The sequence below is a fragment of the Mus caroli genome, unplaced genomic scaffold (genome assembly GCF_978045245.1).
Source record: "Mus caroli unplaced genomic scaffold, Mus_caroli_1 scaffold_20, whole genome shotgun sequence".
Lineage (NCBI taxonomy): Eukaryota > Metazoa > Chordata > Mammalia > Rodentia > Muridae > Mus > Mus caroli.
In genome coordinates this window covers 20,850,380-20,872,680 of record NW_028227275.1, presented here as the reverse complement: position 1 = coordinate 20,872,680, position 22,301 = coordinate 20,850,380, and the positions used below count along the sequence as shown (strand labels likewise).

Here is a 22,301-nt window from a genome sequence, read left to right as displayed (position 1 = left end):
CCATCTACACTACCATCTCATTTCACATCCCCCCCTCCCTAGGTTCCCATCTACACTACCATCTCATTTCACATCCCTCCCTCCCTAGGTTCCCATCTACACTACCATCTCATTTCACATCCCTCCCTCCCTAAACCACCCCCAGCCCAAGGTCAGCCAAACCAGCCCACTTCCCGTCCCTCCACCATGCCCAAGCAGCCTGCCTCAAAGGCTTTGCCTTCCCTTGCTGTTCCCTGAGACCCCACCCCTCTGATTCCTTTCCTCCATTCAGATCTCTACAGGAAATCAGTCTCTCTCCTTCCCCTTTTCACCTTCCCTCACTCTCTTTCTCCGGCTCTCTCTCTTTTCTTTTTAATTTCTTTCGTAGCATTTATTATTCCCAGAAATTACTTGTTTTTTTTCACTTGGCTTATGTGTGTGCTCCATGTATAACCACACACATAGTTAAGATTCATCAGGTTCAAGGAGCCTAGGAAGTGGAGAGACCGCATCAAGACACGGGGAGAGATAAGCAGAGATCTCAACCCCCCTTGGAGTTCATGTTCTTATCTGTGGTCATCGCTCAAGGCTGAGCTCCAAGGATGAGTAGACACACAGCCCACCTTGTGGACAGCAAATCCCCAAGTCTTTATTATATAGAGTATACATAACCACATGCTTGCTGGATAGATTAAATGTCCACCCGCTTCCCTGAAGACTCCACTGTAATTCCCTCTTTCTACCTGATGGGATTTAAGATGGGACCCAGAATGACCAACATGTTCCCCAAAAGCAGATTGGGTCCCTAGTCCTAGGCCTGATTGTCCTGACTAAGTGTCCTTTCTTCCAGCCAACCCTAGCACCCACCCAGCTCCTCCAGGAGAGAGGGTAGTTGTCTTAAACCACACCAGAGTTACGCAAAGGAAAAATTAGTTACCTCCAACTGAGTCTTACTGAGTATCTGAGCCATACTTAAGGGCAGGCCCTTTGCCCAGCAATAGATGGACGATACAAAGTGAAGTCAATGGGATTTTTTGGAAAGTTTTAGTCTCATGATGCTTTGTCTGAGCTTTTTTGTTTTTTAAACCTTTATAGCTCTTTTGCTTATATATTACAGTTTCTAACTTTGTGTCTTTATAAAATTTCTGTGCGAAACGTGTTGTGTCTCTGTGTCTGTGTCTGTCTGACTTTCTTGTGCTTTTTCTTTGGCTCTTTACTTCTTTGTTCCCATTCTGGTTTGAATTCTTTGTTGTTATCTTATTTTACTACTTTTTAAATGCTCGTTGTTTTCTGATGAGAGGAGGGAGATGGAATTGAGTGGGTGGGGAGGACCTGTGAGGAGTTGGGGAGGGAGGGAAAATAAAATCACAATATTTTGTATGAAAAAAAAATATTTTCAGCAAAAAGGAAAGAACAATTAAAAAAATGTGTGTGTGTGTGTGTGTATGTGTGTGTGTGTGTGTGTATGTGTGTGTGTATGTGTGTGTGTATGTGTGTGTATGTGTGTGTGTGTGTGTATGTATGTGTGTGTGTATGTGTGTGTGTATGTGTGTGTGTGTATGTGTGTGTGTGTGTAAAATAAAACAGAGTAAGAGTAGTAGTAACTAACTTAAGAAGAAAATGCAAATATCTTACAAAACCACCCTAGAGGTCTCAGAAAACAAGTATTTAAAAGCCATGTTACCAACCTGTACATATGGGAGGATAATTTTAATGTGCTAGTGAACTCTGATATAACAGGCTTTTGAGTCTTGTCTCTTGGGGTAGCAGGTAAAGAGAGACATGAGCACCGCAAAGCAAGACAGGTAGACTCCCTGGCCTCAGTGACCTGCCTGTAGGAGCTGGCTCTTCAAGCTATTTCTGGGACACTGGAAAAGGCTACGTAATTAAGGTAAAGTGTGTGAGAGAGAAGTGAGCTGCAGGGTATCTAGGGAGCCCAGAGTGTTACACTGTATCTGCCTAACACCTCACTGTCTCTGAAGTATTTTCACATATATCATCTCCTTTATAGTCTTCAAAGTAAGCAGCCCCAAAGTGTAAACAATTCAAGATACACTTTGCTGTTTGAAACCCCAGAAATCACACAATTACTCTAGATCCCAGAGTAAACTTGGCAGACCCTAGATATGCCTAAATTCATCTGTGACGGTTGGTCCCCAGCTGGTGATACTATGTGGACAGGTTTAAGAACTGTGACCTCCCTACAGGAAGTGTGTCACTGTGGGCAGTCTTTGAAGTTTCAAAGCCACATACCATTCCCAGTTCATTCTCTCTGTTTCTAGTTGGTGGTGGGAATTCTCAGCTGCTCCTGCTACCGAGCCTGCGGCCTGCTGCCATGATTCCCTGCCACGATGCACTCTTTTCCCTCTGGAATTATAATCCCCACCTCCCTTCTAGAAGCTGCCTTGCTCATGGTGTTTTATCGGAGATTAGAAAGGTAGCTAACACACCAGCCTATAGACTTTCTTCCATGGAAAATAAAAAGATGAACATCCTATTTGCCAATCACAGTACATGGTCAATATTTCCCTTCCCTGCAATAGGAGAGGAAAGAAGAAGAACACATATTCACCAGTGCTTCAAGATGGTAGGAAGATGCATCGGTCCTGGAGTTCTGGGCAGAGAGGATCTCAGAGTCTTCCAATGGATGCCAACTCCTGAAACAGCACACAAAACATTCTGAGTAAACCACAAACAAGCTGGCCTTACCTACCTCAGCAGCCTACCTCAGCAGTCTCGTCTCAACCCAACTGCTGGGCAAGCCCTCAGTCTGCAGAGACATAACACTGCACCTGCTTCCTAGATCCCAGCAAAGACTCAGGAATGCCACAGAAAAGCTCGGGCATCTTAGGCCTGAAACATTTCTCGCCACACAAGCTTGAAAAACTAATTCAATCTCCAGAACCCACGTTGGAATGAGAGAACTAACTCTCAAATGTTGTCCTCTGACCATAATGTGTATACACACACACGTAATAAATTAAGATTATGATCATGATCATGCTGCTACTGCTGTTGGTGTTGCTGCTGCTGCTGATGATGATAAACTTCATACTTTTTGCTTCTCTTTAAAAGCCAAACAGATCAGAAGATCTGTATGTACGGATAATCTCTGTTTACTGTGTGAAGCATCATCTGTCAGTAAAACTCTGATGGCCAATAAGCTGAGGCAGGATTAGAAGGTGGGACACATCTGGCAGAAAGAGAGGAACCCTGGGAAATATGCAGGCAGGAAGATTCCCCAACCAAGCTCAGGAAGTCTGACCAGATGTAAGAAACTGCGGAGTGGTAACTACCCACGTGGCAGACATAGAATAGTAAAAATGGGTTAATATAAACGACAAGTTAGTCAGGGGACAGACCTAGCTTATGGCCTAGGCATTTATTTATAAATAAGGCTCTAAGTCATTTGGGAATTGGTAGAAAAGCCCACAGTTACATCTGTAAACACAGCCAACATTCGTGTCAGACCTTGATGATTTGGTAGTAAACAGCAGTCACCCTTCATAAGTACAGACCCCAGCATTCTGGGTTTTCTTTACATAGAAAACTGTGGCTTTCATTCCTCAGAGCCCTCGTTTGCTTCTCCTTTTGTAGAGAACCTGGGTCAATGCCCAGCACCCACAGGACAACTTATACCACCTGTAGCTCCAGCTCCAGGGAAACAAGAGGCCCTCATCTGGCCTCCATAGGTACTGCATGCATGTGGCACACATACACACATGCAGGCAAACTCTCGGAAATAAAAATAACATTTCAAGGAGAAATCTAAGGGCTGAAGATGTAGAACATGTGCCTAGCATGTGGAGGGCTTTAGGCTTTATCTCTAGCACGTTCACGGAAAAGCAAAAAGGAGACAACTACATATGCTGATGTATAAAGACACCAGCATTGCAATGTGAGCAGCATTCAGCTTTAAGGTAGTGAGAGTTATTTATAGCATTCTCTCAAAGAATTTATTGATTGGTTCACCGAGCTCTATCCCACACCAGGCTGCCTGAGGTGACAGAGATACAAAGTCAGCACAGCCCTTGGGTTGTCCTGAGGAAAAGGCCCAGCCTAGACACTCTGAATGGGCATGCTCAGGAGATGCAGGAGCACCAAGCAAGAGCACCTAGTGCAACAGAAGCCGAGACAGTTCTTCCTAGCACGGACAGGAGGCTGGGGAAACCCCAAAGTCTAGACAGGAGAGGGGCCTAAAAGAGAAAGGTTCTCATCCCAGCACATGGGACAATGCAGGCAAAAGCAAGGACATTTGAAAAGCCAGCTATGCAGGGCGGTGGTGGCGCACGGCTTTAATTCCAGCACTTGGAAGGCAGAGACAGGCGGATTTCTGAGTTCGAGGCCAGCCTGGTCTACAAAGTGAGTTCCAGGACAGCCAGGGCTATACAGAGAAACCCTGTCTCAAAAAAAAAAAAAAAAAAAAACACAAACAAACACACACACACAGAAAGAAAAGTCAGCTATTTTAGCTTTGTCCAGGTCTGTTATTATCTCATTGATCTTAAACAACAATTCACACAAAGAAAAATAACCAGAACAAACAAACAAACAAGCCCAACCCTTGTCTTGCATCATGTAACCCGACATTTGCAGGAACTCGGTACACAGCACGGCATGTACACAGGCTAAGGCCAGGATGAGGGAACAAGACACAGTCCCCCTGAATGGTGGACAGGATTTCACCACAGCTGTTTGGCAAGTTTTTCGGTGTTGTTGTTGGTGCTGGTGGTGGTTGTTTGTTTGTTGTTTTGTTTTTTAAAATCTCGCTGAAAATGAAAATCACCTGGAGAACTAAAAAGACTCTAACAAAAATAATTTTGATTTTTGGTTTGTCAAAGGAAGCACCCAGCTGGGGATGGGTGCATTTTACCCAAGAGCACAGATGCTCCAGAATCATCTCGTCAAGGTCGTTAATTAAGCATCTTCCAGGAAAGCACCAAGAATACTGCTTATAGGAGATTTATTCATTCTCAGTATGTCCGTCTCATTTCTACTCCATGACGATAGCCACTGCTTACTTAACTCCATTAAGCAGAAGACAGAATGCCGGAAGAATGGAAACCTGGATAAGTGAGGCAGGCCTCCCTCTCTTCAGCAGCATACACCCAGACTACATGTTCCCAGTTGAAACGAGGGCTGCTTAGTCCCAACAGCAGACCTGCATCCCTACATACCTGTGCAGGTCCCCCTCCAGCAGCACAAAGGATCTGCACCTCTCCAGACATCAAATGGCCTTCGAGGAACAGATTCAGGACATAAGCATTCTGCCCAGGTCCCTGCTGCCTATCAAAGGGCAAGCACTGCAGATGAGTGTAATGTGTGGAGATCTGCCAAGCCAGCTGAGTACTTCTCTTTGCAGATTTCCACTTTGTGGTCATGTAATGGCTTGAGCCATCCCAAGCCAAAAATGGCAAAGTAAATGTATGTGCCACGGAGATGATGGATTGGAGCAAGCTGCTTTGCTGAATGGCCTGGAGAGAAGGCTTCCTCATATCACCGCATTTGAGCAGGTGACCTTCCGAGAGCCAACACCAAACAAAGCCACAACTAGCCAAGGTCAACCTGCTTGAACAAGAGGCCAAGCACCAAGCCTCACTATCCTCCAACAAAACAAGGAGACACTCCCAGGATCCCAAGAAATCCACAGCTAGCCAAGGTCAACCTTCTTGAACAATAGGCCAAGCCTTAGTACCTTCAACAAAACAAAGAGACTCTCCCAGGAATCCCACTCCAAGCTAAGTAACCTCCACTTTGAGTCAGAAATCAAGTTTAGAAGGGAATAAGGTGGTGTATGGGAGGGTGGCGAGCTTGGCAAAAGCAAGGGGACTTTTGCTCCTTCTGATAGTCCTCAATTTTCAAATGGTTCATTCCTTTTCGTACAGTTCTAACATGCCCTGGCCAAAAACAAGACACTTCTCTAGTCCAGTGCTTCGAAAGACAGGACGGCTTTTGTTTCAGGCCCTGCTAAAGCCCTCACCTCCCTCAGCTGCGGCCTCTTCTCTACTCCATCCCCAGACCACAGAGTAGCATTAGCTGTTGTAAATCCATCTCAGCTACCCTCATTCCTACCAAACGTCGGACAAGACCTACCAAACCCATTCCAGCCCAAGGGGAGCCCTCATGCCCAATGGCCTCAGAAACCTATGCGTATCTCCTCCACAGCACAGATGACTTCCGTTTTCACACTACGTTATGCCTCAGCCCACAGATGCACAAGGTCCTGTCCCATTCTGCTTTGCCTTCTTATTGGTGTTGCTTGTTGTCTTCCTTCACGTTCCAAGTTGGGCAGCAAGTCACATGTCCCCAGACATTACCTCCAAACTCTGATTTCTGTCAAAATATATCCCAAATGCCATGCCACCCAGACAGACTTGACTGTTCTCTCTCTGTGTTCTTAATACAAGGCCTCACTCACTTCCCAAGCTCAAGGTAGACTCCTCTTTCCTACCAGCAACAAAGCCACAGCCCAAGAGAGAAAAGGCGAAAGGTAACAAATCCCAGTACTTAATCCTTCTGGCTTGCTTTCCTATCACACTGCATCGATTTTCCTACTGAAGATCGCTTGACAACTTGCAAAATTAACCCCTCTTGAACCTTGTAAGGGATTTCTGGGATCACAGGGGCCATCACCAATGCCAACACCCTAAGAGCCTGAACTCCATTGAAGCTTCCACGGGCTCACACTAGTGTGGCTCTCTCCACTCAGTCCCCATGCCAGCCAAACCTCTTCCTCCCACACCCATTGGCAGAGGAATTGGGTCTTCGAAGGTTTTTTTTAAGCTCTCCCACCTACTCCACAAATTCAGTAGGAGGAAAAATGAATGTTTCCAAGGCCTCTGAATGACACAATACTCATAAAGTATAACAGAATTAGCTGGAAACTAGCAAAAAAAAAAAAATCATTTTAGCTTCCCTTTTAAAAAAATTATAAGACCACACCTACTTAAGATGGCTCAGAGTAACTTTATGCTTTTTCATCTACTTGAATATGAATGTTTCTTTCCTCCAAGCTGGTGGTTTCTTCCCTGTGCCCCACCTTAAGACTGTATGTATGTTCAGGACCAAACTTACACAGACACCATATCTATTCTATCTGATTTGGTAGCCTTGAGAACATCTCAACAAAGCCAAGGACACCATTAATGGCCAGAGACTACCCACTCCATACACCTTAACGCTACTTGCATTGAGTAGTAACAGAATTTGTATTTCTACTGCATAAAAAAATAAAGTAACAAAACTTCTTTTCCTATCTCTTGCCGAGGATGGGAACACTGTCATCATGAAGAGCTCTGAAGAAACAGTACCTCTTGACCAAGGCCAGTTCTGACTTCCAAACCTTACTCTCAGCAGCAAAGGCTCCTGTCTAAGTAGAACCTACCATGATCCACTGTTATCACATTTATCTCATTCAAACAGCAGGGACCTTACTTGACATGTTCATTTCTATAACGCCAGGACCACACAGTTCCTGGCTCGTGGCATGTGCTCAGTATGAGCCACACATGTAACCAGGTGAGTGGAACATGGCTGAGGGCTCCCTGAGCACACTCCATGGCATGGCTTCACTGTGGTTCCTGGGATGAGTCTTCTGGTGCCATTAGCTATGACTCCTCAATTCTTTCACTACCTGGATACTGGCTCCCATGTATAGTCTCTACTGTATACCCTAGCTTCTCAGAGTGGGGTTCCCATGGAGACGCAGTTATCAAATTGGGCTTCTCCTACTCTGCCTCCATTCAACCACACACTATTTGAGAACTTCAGATATGGGATTGGGGTAGCTGGCAAAACTCACCACTGGAACCGCATCTTCATGTCCCCCATTATCCTCTGTCACCACTAATGAACGTACAGTGAGGTGCTACAGATCCCATTATTGAAGTCTAACCTCTTTCTGTCAACTCATTGCCCATTAGCTTCCTTTTAACCCTTGAGCTTCCTCCACATGGACCTGGGCCTGGTGTCCTTCCCCGGTATCACAGTATTTATCTCAACATCCAAAAACCATCTTTCATCTGCCTGTTTTCCTAATTGGGTGTCCCTTAATGGCCAGCACCCAATCTAACATGCACCTGTTGGTTCTGAGCCTGGCACACAGTAGGTATCTAACAATAATATATTGAACTGAACCACACACCTTGTTTTCTGATTTACAATTCCTATATCCACAGTGACTTGAAGGTTTTCCACACAACAGGAAGTACCCTACTGCTAAATGTGTTTGTTCAGCCCTCCCTAAAAGAAATCATGAGCATGATCATCATACTGGCGACAGAATGAAGAGAGGCCAACAGCTGTGGCACAAAGGGATGAGTGCAGACAGCCTTTCCTCCCTCCATTATCACAAAAACGTCATTTTCCTTCTCTGGTCTCAAATCTCTTCCTTGGTAAAATGAAAACATCCAGCAAGAAGCAAACAAACAAAAAAGCCTTATTATATAATTCTATTTACATAAACGTTCGGAGCAGACAAGCCATAGAGACTGAAAGTAGATTACTGGACGCCAGAGGATGGGGAAAAGAGGAGACTAGAGACGAATGCTGATGGATAGGGCACGCCAGAAAAAGGTGTCAAGGATTGCACGACTTGACAATATGCTGGAAAATGCTGAGCTGCCTACTTGGAAATGGTTTAAACAGTAAATTTTACGTAGCACCAATTTTATCTGACCAAAAAAGAAAAAACAAGCAAACAAACAAAAGGGAACAGATAGACTAGAATAGAGGTTGAAAATTCAAGACTCAACAGGCCTTACCAGGCCTAGGGCATGTTCTGTGGACCTCAACAATTTCAGATTATCAAGTGTGTGTGTGTGTGTGTGTGTGCATCTACACCTTCATACTTGAATCCAACATAGTTGCACCAAGCTAGCTTGGCACTCACTATGCAGTCCAAGCTACATTTGACCTTCTCATCCGCCTACTTCTAACTTCCAAATGGTGGGATTTGAGGCAAATACTGCACCTGGCTCCCAAATTTTTTAATTGTAGCTGTTATTATACAAATGGCACACATAATAAAACTGCACAGGACAACACACACACACATACACACAAATGCTAACAAATAAATCCCAGTGGAAAGAATATATAATAGAGTTTATAGAACAATATGGATATACTGTAGCAATGACTGCTTCCTGAATTAGACACTGTATTATATAAAGTTACCCAAAATGTTACCACCTAAAGAAGTGGTACTTTGCCAGGCGACGCCACGCCTTTAATCCCAGCACTTAGGAGGCAGAAGCAGGCAGATTTCTGAGTTCCAGGCCCATCTGGTCTACAAAGTGAGTTCCAGGACAGCCAGGGCTACATAGAGAAACCCTGTCTCGGGGAGGGTGGGGGGGGGAGTGGTACTTTGCTACTTTCTATCAGTCTGTAATTCTTTCTTTCTTTCTTTCTTTCTTTCTTTCTTTCTTTCTTTCTTTCTTTCTTTCTTTCTTTCTAATTATTAAGCCAAAGACCTTATAATTTTACAGGGTGGCTTTTCCTTAAAAATAGCAAGATGTGGCAATGCTAAACCTCAAGGGTCCCAGCTGTATGGAACTGGGTAGTAGCCATTTCTAGATGGGCTAAGTGTTTACAGGCATCTGTCCAACCCCAGAGCCCCATGCTGATGCATACACTGGTTTTCTCTTAAAAGAAATATTTCCCTATCAACAGAAAAAGACCAAGAGTGTCTTATGTCTGCCCCACCCCACAAAACAAGGCAACCGCAACATTTTTATGAAAACCAAGAACACTCCACCCAGTTTGATCTTAGCCTTCCTCCCAAGCTACCTGTCTGGCCTCTGAGGTATTTGAGATTTCATACCCTTGGGCTATGTCTCTGTAGGGCCAATTCTCTTAGATTGTCAGCAAACACATTTTTTAAACAAACCACCAGAGGAAAATAGTTCTTAAGTACACAGTATCTTGTTCTCCCTAAATCTGCTGGTTTCTTGACCTTGCCTTTCCTGGCAGGTACCTTCTCTGCCATTAATACGCGATCAAATCTAGATCAATCAGAAACTGTAGCTGTGTCTAGCAGGGGAGGGAAAGGGCCCTCACCGTGGACATTCCTGCCCCTCCTACCACACCATCATTCCCCCAAAGACAGTGAGTGAAATTCAAGAATCCCTGGAAAGTGGGTAAGGCACAGTCAGAGAAGCTGGGTAAAACTGCCCAGGGACTGCTAAGGTGTAGACTGCACAGAAGGAGCACTTGGGGCTCCAGCCTGATGGAGACACTTCAATATCCCCCTCAGGTGACAGATATGCAGACTGCCTGGCACTGACCCGTGCTGAAGTGTTTGCAAATCGGTCATCTGGGAAACTGTTGACCCCACGCTACCTGGGTAGCCAGGTAAAATGTTTCTTTTATCAAGAAATTCTGAAGTCATGCTATCTTGTAGAAAAACTACCAGCTCACGTGGCTGCAGAGTGAAACACCAGTACTACTTGAGGCAGGCCTAGCTAACATATACAGTGGGAGTTGAGGGCTCAACATTAAAAGGAATATGAGGTATCTCGCTGATATTTTTGTAGGGTTTTTTTTCCATTTATTTATTTTTCTCTCATATATTACATCTCAACTGCAGATCCCTCCCCCGCCCCTCAAGAAAGGAATAGGCCTTTCAGAAACACCAGCCAAATAAGGCATAACAAGCTACAATAAGGCCAGGCACAGCCCCTCACATCAAGGCTGCATAAGGCAGGGGAGAAGGAAGGATGGATGTGTGAATGATTTCAGTTATCTTTTCTTACTTGCTTCCCCTCAAACCTAAGCCCAGTGTACAGGATGCTATTAATCACACCCACTTAGGGAAAAAGATAACTCCATGAGAGACGGATGCCTTGCTTAGCACCAAGGCAACCCAGTAGGAAGAAAGGTGTCCCAAAGGCAAGCAAGAGTAAAGACAGCCCTGCTCCGACTGCTAGGAATTGCACAGGAACACCAAGCTGCCCAACCATAACATACATGCTGAGGACCCATGTCAGATCCATACAGGCCTCCTGATCTGTAATATTTTTATACCGATTACCCAGTGAAATCCTTTTTTTTTTTTTGATACTAGGTTAATAAAATATGCTAAAATGAACTTCACCTGTTCCTACTCTGTAAATGTGACTACCAGAAACTCATATATTACTTATCATATTCTATTGCACAATCGGACTGGAGAGAAACTTCTAGTGTTGAGGTCATAGCCATAATAGAAAAGAGAACATAAGCCAACAGCCAACAGCTAAGCAAGGTATCCATCTCCTAGGTAGTTATCTTTCTCCCTAAGTGGGTATAACATCCCAAACCCTGGGCTTAGGTTTGAGGGGAAGCAAGTCAGAGGTGGTAACTGAACACACTCACTCACACTGCCTCACACATCCATCCTTCCTTCCTTCTACCCTGCTTTCTTAAAAGGACAAAGTTTGATCTCTTAGTTTCTACCCAGTTCTGCACAGCAGCAGCAGATGACCCAGTGGTTCTCCAGCAACAACAGACCCGGATACCATCTGCACCACACACAAGAGACCAGAGCATCTTGGTGCTTCAATCTAGGAGTCACTTGCAGCTAAGGAATTGGGTCCAGTACTACTAGGAGTGCCTTAGGCTTCTCTGGCGAACAGTCTTGACAGGCCAGCCTGCAAAGGGGACGTATGGCCCTTAGAGAGGGAAGGAACTGATCACAAGCCTCTCCAGAGCCAAAGACTATCAGGATCTTTTAAACCAAGGTAGGAAACGACTATCTGCTCTGGATATTGTTTCAAATATAAAAAGGAGCTGATACTTCCTGTCTCGACACAAATTGTCAAGGTGATCAAACAGTACGGACAGGGAGGCTGAGTGTATTGCAAAGTGGCAGAGAGCTTACCTTGCATGTGCAAAGCCCACATGTCCACAGCACTGTAAAAATGCATACATGTATGCACACATACACACATATGTATATACATTTATACACACATTTGTATACACACACATACCTGCATGTATTTTTGTCTGTCTCTCTGTGTGTGTGTGTGTGTGTGTGTGTGTGTGTGTGTGTGTGTGTGTGTGTGTAAGAGAGAGAGAGAGAGAGAGAGAGAGAGATGGCACCTAGTGCTTTGGCAAGCAGGCTGACAAGACTGTGCTGTGTGGCCCTGATCAGCAGGATTATCAGGAAGCCCAGGGCACATGCTCATTCGGTCCTCACCTGTGACCCAGTGGCATCAAGCATTGTCAGAGCTCTCTGAAGGCCACACATCTACACAAGGGCTGTCCCTGCTGTCCCCAGAGCCAACACAAAGGGCTCCATGCACAGACCTGCAAGTCCCAGCAGCCTGCGGATTCTAGGCCTTTAGCCTCTCAGAGAAGAAGAATCATCATGGAACATGAATGTTAGGCAGACAGTACGCACAGATCAATTAGACCCCGGGAGGCTGGCTGCCAGAAGAAAGCAGTCTTTATCTAAGCCAAACAGTCCCACCTCAAACCAGTATAAAAGAGCAATTTCTCAAAGAACAAAAATTAAAGTATCCTTCCCCAAGAATATTTTTGTGACTAAAATATGGTCTAGAAATTCAATCTTTTCCTTAAAGCAAATTTCTTTTCTATTGATAGTAAGCGCAAAAACTGAATGAACTGGTATATTCCTCGAACTAAATCCAAATCACCTTAAACTGCTTTCGAAGATAGGGTATAAAGGAAACAAGCAACTGAGTCTGAAGATGACATTTCTGTGCTTTGAGGTTTTTGTTTGTTTGTTTGTTTTAAGACAGTCTTGTGCAGCTCAGGCTGACATCCAACTCCTTATATAGTCAAGGATAACCCTGGATTACTGATCCTCCTCCCTCAACCTCCTCGGACTCAGATCGTACACCACCAGACCTAGTCAATGCCACAGAGGATGGACCGGTCTTGTCATGAACACTAGGCAGACAGTCTACCCTCAGCCTTGTTTCTGGGCTTTACAGGCAGGAAAGTGACCTGGCAGTGACAGATGTCAGTGACAGGTGCTGACTCCAACAGGGCATCACTGGGAGGGACCTCATGCAACACATTTCCCAAACCCACTCAACTGTCAGCTCCACCATCCTGACTGAACATGCTGGAGAAACCGAGATACACCCAGGCTTCCATGTACCAGAGTCTAAATTCTTGATGCACAGGAAGGTATCTTTCAAGTCTTCCATACATTTCTCTCTACCTTTTGCTGGCCTGTGCTCCTCCAAGGACTCTGTTCTACATCCCACCTCCACCCCAGTCTGCTCTTCAAAGCCTCTTCTCTCCCTTCTACCTCCTTTGGTGGGGGCTGCTTTTTCCTCTCACACAAGTACTGAACTTTCCAGAAACAAGTACAGCCATTGTTTACCAACATTCACGTGGAACTCTGACCCTCTCCATCCATTTCAGCCTCTACTCATTGCTCTGACTCTATATGAGGAAGCCCAGAAACAGAGCTAAGCAGGAGACAGTTGTCCTTAGAAGGCAGAGTAACTAGGAGAGCTGAGTAACACGCAATGGAATTCTCCTTAGCAGAGAAGTCCATGAACATCCCCAGAGGTATGTCTCAAGGAGTAGTGAGCTAGTGAGCTGCAACCTAGGCATGCTAGGCATCACTATTCGAACCAGCTTGGACTAAGCTTCAGAGATGTGTTCTTTGTACAAACTGCTGCTGGAGAGGGACCTCAAAGCAGCCACTAATCAATCAGCCATCGCACTTTGGCTTCCAATAGTTTCCTAACTTGGCTATACTCATCACCATACTAAATGTGAGAAAACAGTATTTAGAAAGAGGTAAGTCTCTGACTCTACAGTAAGGATCTACCCTCATGTTTGAGAAATTAACAGTTCTCATAGCATGACCTGTGAGCCTAACACAATTCAGAACTCTGGAGATGGGGCTTCTCACGAAAGGCCCATCGTTACACGCCCTGAGGTGGTGGGGGCGCAGTCAGAGGAGGAAGGAGAGACTGTGAACTGACCCAGCCTCCGCTGTCAAGGAAGAAGCAGAGAGCATATAACCATATAAGGGAAAAGTGGCTCCCTGTTGCATCTGCTTGCAAAGAGTTAAGGAATGAGATACAGCGCGTGGTCTGAGAAGGGTGATGATCCGTGTTCTGGCCCTGCTGTGGATGGGCTGTGGGGCCTTGGGCAAGCTCCCGCAGCCCTCCGACTGTTTCTAGTTCTCCAAAAAGCAAGGGCAGACTACGGGTATCTGAGTTCTTATTCAAGAGTGATATTCCACAATACTATAATATTTAGAACACTTGCTGTGGGAATTACAGACAGGCAGGGAGGAGGGAAGATAGGAAAAGGAATATGAAATATGACAAAATGTGTTATTACTGAATGGCGATAGCATTAAGAAAATATCCACTGTGGCTTCAAACCAAAGGCCAAGCACAGTCAGTGCTCACAAACCAATCTTCATAGGCTCTTATGGAACTATGGGCATGCTATACTTTTTACTTGTGGGCCACAGTGAAGACATACTACAGGGCAGTGACGTCCACTCGTGTTAGTGAGAATGTCCTCATTCTAAATAAGACCAGAGCCCACGCTCCCTGATCCACAGAAGAGCAGAACAGAGGGGAGTCCACAGTATGAGACTCCCGATCAAATATGAAATGCCAACTAGGTCACTATGTAGGATCCCTGGGAGACAAGGACACTTAGACACCGATATACTAACTCACCTAACTGTTCAAGGAAAACAGAAGAAGGCAAGAGAGGATGAGAGCAGCCTGTCTTCCCTCTACTTCCCCCAACAGGCAGGTTGCCCTGGGGGCAGAGATGGATTTCTACCTTCAAGTCACACATTTGGTGGCTCAGGAACTAGAGTGCTAAAACCAGGACTGAAATCATATGCAAAGACATTTGTCCATGAACAAATTGTTTCCGCCTGGCTGACTCAGTTTCCTTATCCACGGAAGTGGGAACACTGTAAGACCCATACCTCATGGAGTTATAGAGATCTGAAAGGATGACACACAACAGTGCTCAGCACAAGGTTCACTACAAAAAAGGCTGTTGTCACCTTCGGGAAAGGAGACCAAAGTTTTCATCAGATATCAAAAGTCCACGATGCAATAAAAAGTATGACCTGTTCAGAAACCTGTTCCTGGCATGGAACTAAGGCCATCCTTTGAGAGGGACCACTTTTCCCCAAGACTTCCTATCTCTCCAGGAGACAGGAATTAGAGGTTCTCTGGGTTCCCTGAACCCACGGGACACAAAAGAGAAAGCATAATCCCAGCACTGGGGATTTCTGAGTTCGAGGCCAGCCTGGTCTACAGAGTGAGTTCCAGGACAGCCAGGGCTACACAGAGAAACCCTGTCTTGAAAAACAAACAAACAAACAAACAAAACTTTTTGCACTGAAACAAAGCTGTGGCTTGGAAATGCCTCCCTGGATTGCTTAAGGCCCCAGTTCCAAAGAAGAACGCAATCAAGGAGGGATCCAAGTCCAACTTCAGTTCCCACACACGCAGTTCCCGCTCACACCCAGCCAGGCAGAGCATGAGAGAGAATGTTCCCAGCAGGCAGGTGGTGTCTAGTCACCTCATCTGCTGGGGACCCGTGACATGCAGCAGAGTAATAGGTGCACAGGAAGGTGACATGAAGGACTGGTGCATGCAGATGACCCAAAGCTGAGGTCCTGATCTGAAGGGCTAAAGGGACCGAAGTAGTAAGAGCTGAGGAGCAATTCCACTCTCCGCTCTGCTGCTCTCAAACCTCGAACAAACCACGCACACACGCAATGACTAAGCCTCGATTTCCCCATCAATAAAACCAAGGTGAGGAAATTAACTGTCCTGGCCTCACGGGGGAGTTGTAAGGATCGCATGAGATCATCCGTACAGTCACTGAGCACGGTACCTGACACACAGAAGGGCTCATTTGATTAATGGCACTGTCGTCACAGTCACAGTTATGCTGAGGACAATGAGGCATACGGTAGGCAAAGGTTAACATGACTGAAAGACTGTGTTACTTACTAGGTTTTAGATTGTTCAATGTTGTTGCATTAAAAAAAAACAAAAAACAAAAAAAAAAAAAACCAACTAACATCAAGGCGGGTTTATAGGGAGAAACAGCAGCACACGGGATCAGAGACCCGGGTTCAAAACCACTTTAACTGCAAAACCTTACACTTGGCTCTGTGGCCCAGAAAGTCCCACACAGCCAGCAATGAAGAGAGAGGACAGATGAGGGTCTAACAGAAAGGGTTGGCTCAAACACCATACATCTGCTCTTAGCTAAAACAGCGTCACCTCCATTAAACCAAGTCAGGCAACACTAACACACAGTTACATCTATGACTGACCAGCAACAGCAGATATATTATTAATAAATAATGCTCAAAGCAAAAGTTATTTTGAAGTAAATAAGCATAAAAATAACAACAAAAGAACATCATTGATGACAAGAAGATGGCAATGCAGTTCCCATGGCAACCCTGGCTCCCTATGTCCTCGGTTCCATCTGTTATCCCTCCCATACTCCCCACCTTGCTACCCTCGGACATACTGAGGATGGGTTCAAAAGGACTCATGCTTTTCACAAAACAAAACCAGTTTCTTTCCGATATAAAAGAAATTCCTGTTCACCAGAGAAAGCAAGGAAAACAATGGAAGTCTCACAGTAAATGCACAGAGCTACCATTCCATGCTAACACGTTAATGTATCGCTGCCCTGCCCCTCCAGCTCTGGCCTTGAGGCAAATCATTTTTATTGAAAAACCGAATGTCACACTGAGTTTCCTAAGACAGCAAACATTCCCGAAGATTCAATAAAAGCAGTAAAAATCAGAGCAGTCTAAGACTGGCTGGCGAATGGAGACGATACAAGTGTATAATCGCCCCCTCTCCCCTGCCCAGCATGAATGCAGGCACAAATCAGTTGGATCTGGCCTCAGATACCCTTGGAAAGCTTCAGAATATATTTAAGAAGTTTAATTCTGAGCATCAAGACAAGAACCCCAGTCAGGTTGTAGTACATGCCTTTAATCCTACCACTGGTGAAGCAGAAACAGAGGCAAGTCGTTATCTGTGAGTTTGAAGCCAGCCTGGTCTACAAACCAAGTGCCAGGACAGCCAGGGCTACACAGAGAAACCCTTGGGGGGAAAAAATTTTAAATTGCCAAGAACCCCACCCATTAAAACGATGTTCTTTCAGCATCAAAGTGTCTACCATTTCAAAGGAGCATTTTTGAAAATATTTTTTTTTAAATCCAAACCTCTTATGTGTACCTTGGCACAAAGCTGGGTCAGTGCTAAGACAGAATTTCAAAATATGCTTTAATTACTCCTAATGTCACTGATACCATCCTATCAGATTCACATAAATCAAAATCACAGTGATGAAGAAAAATAAAACTGAACCTTTCCGTAACATAGTGGTTGCTTAGAAAACAGGAATTTATGACAACTCCCTTTGGTGCTACCCCATAAAACCATTTCCAACACAGTTTATGCCATAGCAGTGGGAAGAACACTGCTCACCACTCCACTGAACTGTGCCTTAGAGATTTTTCCAGAGGTTACAAGTATCTTAGGGTAAGAAGACTAAGCTAAACCCTAGGGCAAGCTGGAGAACACCAAACAGCTATCTATCAGGAGCGTTTATGGACAGGTTCTGGAATTTAGCTCAGGCTAATCCCAAATTCAGAATTCGAGATCCTCCTGCCTCCACCACCTAAGTGCTATTACAGGTCTGTGCTACCACAAGGGTCAACTCACCTTTACCAAGTACTGAAATACACCTACTCCTAAATTTATAAAACATGGGTCCCAACACCAGCTTTCTAGTTAATGGGGACCTGAATGGGTCACTGGTACTCAGAGTGAAACATGGACTGGCCCTGGGGTCAAAGTGAACCCCTATCATCATGAGAGCCTTTTTCTTGTCCCTTCACTCCAAAGCCAAAAATGTCTTACATCAAACATGGCCTACTCCTCCTAGGAGATTACTAAAATGCATAAATCATAACACTCAATTTCAGGCTGTCATTTTACATTTTAAAGCTACCATTGTATGATTGTGCCTGTGTGTGTGTGTGTGTGTGTGTGTGTGTGTGTGTGTGTGTGTGTGTGTGTGTGTGTGTGAATATGTAGCACAGGTGCCCTTAGTGGCCAGAGGTGACAGACTCCCTGAAGCTGGAGTTACAAGTAGTTGTAGCTGCCTGATGTGGGTGCTAGGAACTGAACTGAGGGACTCTGTAAGAGCTGTAAGATCTCTTAACTACTGAGCCTTCTCTCTCTGGTCCCTTTTAAAATCTTTCTTCTAAAAAGATTTAAAATTAAACGCACACATAGATGGCCACACACAGGGAGATCTGTGAAAACCAAGTGAGACATAAAGAAACGACAGGGGACTGAGTCACACAGTTGGTGGCCCAGGCTATTACATGTCACCATTTGATACTTGTGTAGAAAAAAGGCAGAGTGTGATGCTTTTCAACAATGAAATGAAGCTCCAGGAGACGACTGCCTTAAAATAGGTCAATGCAATACTCCGGACTAATAGGACACAAGATCCTGTAAGTTCAAATCAGACTAGTGAGGTACACAGGGCAAAAACTTTAAGCCTGGCTTATCTAGGTCATAGGAGTCCACTGGCGGTTCGTGGTGCAGAACAATGCCTGTTAACATCTTCTGTCATGCCTGCCATTCACCTGATACCATTCCTGCCAGAACAGGAAGAACAGTTTCCTAACTAGGAGGACGTTTTCATCCTTTGGTGCTAGAAGTGTGAATACAGAGCTACACGGACTGACTGTGTAGCTTCCAAGTGTCCTTACAAGTAGATTCCTAGTCTTCAAGTATTTCACAGTGGAAAGCACGGGGCATTGCCCCTGCTGGCTTCTCTCATGCCTCAAGAATGACAAAGATGGTAAGTTCACTGGCACGAGCCCCAGTGGAAGCGTCTTTAGAACCCAGAGAGGCCATAAATAGACAAGCAAAGGACAGGCAGTGGGAGCCACTCGGGAGCCCAGAGGAAACAGGATAAGCCTAGAGGAATGGACTCTGGAGACAGGCAAAGAATTCAGAGATGGCTGGGGGTGGTCCTGGAACCAAGTGAGGCTGTCAGCGCTTTGAAATAGCTCACACACGATATACTCTAAAGCCCAGACGATGGGCAGCCCTATGGCAAAGGTGGCATTATCAGAACTCCGTGCAGATTCTAGCCGGGTCCCCGAGACCCTGACATCTTCCCACTGCTCACAAATCCTGTACACCGCCAGCCAAATACAAACAAAGGCTAGCATTCTGAGAGTGTCCCATAGTTAGGAGCTCAAGGAAGGTACCTTCTTACCGCCCCAGGTGACCCGGAGTCCAACAGTCACTTCACTAGGGCTGTATGTACTCCCTCGGCAGTCTGCTCCTATGACAAAAGCCAAAACTAATAAAATGGATCTGTGTTCATAATTTAGTCCGGAAAACAACCCCCAGAGGTACCTTAACTTCAATCCCAATTGGCAGGCCCTTGCCTCTCTCCAGTTGATGGAGTGGTAACTAATACGTGGTCCAATTCAAACCTGTAAATTAGAATATTGGAGCAGACTTTAAAACTGACTTAAAAAATAGCCCGAAAGGTCAAAGGCCATAACTGCTACTTACTCCACACAAGGAAGCTTTGTCCCCTCAGAACAGGAGTGACACTCATGACTTTCACAAAAGCAAGACGGGATTTTTCTTCCTCCCAACACAAAACGGGGTGGTGAACAGGGAGGAGGAGAAGGAAGAGAGCCAAGCCCCTCAGGCTTCACAGAGGGAGTCAACAGCTAATGTCCTCAAAGTGGCAAGGCATCAAAGTTATTTTTAAATGCCGAAACAAAGATACAAAACAGGCCAGGCAGTGGTGGTGCGTGCCTTTAATCCCAGCACTCAGGAGGCAGAGGCAAGCAGATCTCTGTGAGTTCAAGGCTAGCCCGATCTACACAGCAAGTTCCAGGGCTCCATTACACAGGGAAACACTGTCTCAGAAAAAGAAAAAGCCAGAAGCTGAAGAATCAAGGTGTTAGAGGAGAGAAGGTGAGGCACCATGGGTTTGATTCCTAAAACTATAGGAATGCATAACTCTGAGGGGTGAGGTGAGTATGTGCACTAGGCCTCTGGTCCTGCTTCCTCTGAACTTGCAGTGAGGTCAGTCAGCTCCAGCAGCCCTCGCCCTCTTGCCTGGGTCCACCACATGCTGGGGCTACAGGCTCATGCACACGGCTCCACCCAGGGGTTTTATGGGTGTCGGGATCTGAACTTGGGTCCTTGTGCTTGTTCAGCAAGTACTCCTCCCCACTGAACCATCTCTCCAGCTCCAAGAAAAACATTTGAAAGGAGCGAAGAAAAGAAGGGAAAAGGCCAAGGCTCTACAAGCGCAGATGCATTCTAACCCCGGCCATTTACAAGTAACATGTAAAGGCTATGTAAGAACTATTCACCCCATTTTCCACCAAGAGCATTCTATTTTAGCTATCCTCCTGATTAAGGTCATATTTTTCATTCTTTAGAAAAATTAGGAAGTCATCCCCCTCCATGACAGAAAGGTGGGAGGCATTATATTCCCGTTCACATGGACGTCCATATATGGAAACACACAAGCTCTTTGAACATGCCCCCAAAACAATCAGGCCTTTGCTTTTTTGTGGTGAGAGGGAAATTATTTTATGTGGAAGCACAGCAAATAAATTGGCCTTTGCTTCATCTGCCGTCAGTCAATGTCAAGTATTCGTTCTACAAAAACAGGCCCTGTACGTGATAGTCACAAAGCAAACAAGCAACAACCAGAAAATCCTTTTTTCAAAGTGATGGAGTGATTTTTTTTTTATTAAGAATTTGTATCTATAAATTGCAGCAATGAGGTGGGATCTTTACTGCAAATTGGCTTCATCCCAGTTGTACCGATTTTTGGCTCTAACATGAAGAAGCCTCTAGAACACTTTTTTTTTTTTTTTTTTTTTTTTGGTCTCTCCCTTCAAGAACTGCCCACCATCACTAGCTTCCCCTCAGCTGCTCCCTGCTTTCCTGTTTTATTCTGCTCTCCCGTGGGACCTACCACTCTAGACTGATACACTATTCGGCTAAGGACACAGTATACTGCCTTTTATGTTTACAGAGTAAACTAAAGTCAGGTGTTTAAAACTGGAACACACTGTATTTGGAGCATTTTCTTCAGTCCACGCAGCCAAATGGGCTCTGCTTGGTTCTGCTGTGGTCTTGGGGATTTATTTTTAATCAGATAATTAAAAAACAAACAAACAAAAACAGACAGAAAAGCCTAACCCCTGCCTGGAGGCAACAGCACAGACCTGGGGCATTGCTGCATATGGAAGGAACATTTCTTACAAAAGAAACCAGGGAAAATAAGGGGATTAGCTAGTGTCCGCCAAATGTGTATGGTTTCAGGGGCACCAGCCCAAGCTTCACCCCATGTGCAAAAATCATCAATAGATCCAGGAGGTAAATCCAAACTAAGCCCCGAGGGGCTCGCCTTCTGCTTTGGGAGGAGAGGGGGCAGTGCTCACACTCAGGATCAGGACTCCTTTCTGATCACTCCAAATGCCTGGTCCTCCCTGCTCCACTTCTTCTCCTCCCCCCCCCCCCCAAAAAAAAGCTTCTTTCAAAATCAGGTCATCCTTACCCTCCACACCTAGAACTGTTTCACGTTGAGCCTGGGTCTCACTCATGTGACCCACACTGTGTCAGACTCATTGGGTAGCAGAGAATGACCTTGAATTCCTCATCCTCCTGCCTCCACTCACTTCCTAAATAGCAGGACTACTTAGGCATGCACCACCACATCCAGCTTAGGATATTTTGGTAGTCTAGATGCTAGACTCATCTTACAAGAGCTTTTTCGGTCCTAATGACTCTAAAACTAATTCATTCTCTCTCTCTCTCTCTCTCTCTCTCTCTCTCTCTCTCTCTCTCTCTCTCTCTCTCTCTCTCTCTCTCTCTCTCCTTCCCTCCTTCTCTCTCTCTCTCCCTCCCTCCCTCCCTCCCTTCTCCCTCTTCCCCCCCTTCTCTTTGTCTATCTTTCTCAGAAATCTGTGCAGTTCACATGGTTGCCTTTAGAGCTCTACTGTACCTCATACAAAGCCTTGGCTGTTACAGGCCCAGGAGTGACCACTACAGAAACAAATCTCATCTGCCATTGCAGCCAGCTCTGAATCTACCTGCAGCCTTACCCTCCAAGCCCCACAGGCTCCTAACAGGGTCTTCTGGTCAGATGTCACTGTATCAATAAACACACTGAGTTGTACCTATAGCATACGCTTCCGTCCATGTCAAGAAAGGACTGAGAGACAGGCATGGTAGCATCCACCTGTAACTCTAGCCTAAAGCTAGAGGGTC

At 45.3% G+C, this 22,301-nt stretch overlaps 1 protein-coding gene across 8 annotated transcripts in view; it reads right to left on the bottom strand.

Moving 5' to 3' along the window:
- Sorbs1 (sorbin and SH3 domain containing 1) overlaps positions 1 to 22,301 on the bottom strand; it is a 226,687-nt gene that overhangs the window by 155,696 nt on the left and 48,690 nt on the right. For 7 of the 8 annotated variants that reach the window (XM_029472826.2, XM_085833983.1, XM_029472830.2 and 4 more), the window contains exon 2: positions 2,552 to 2,636. The gene's annotated coding sequence lies outside the window, so the exon portion shown is untranslated. Of the gene's footprint in view, positions 1 to 2,551; positions 2,637 to 19,409; positions 19,736 to 22,301 lie in introns of those variants that run through there. The other variant, XM_029472831.2, reaches the window with a different exon arrangement.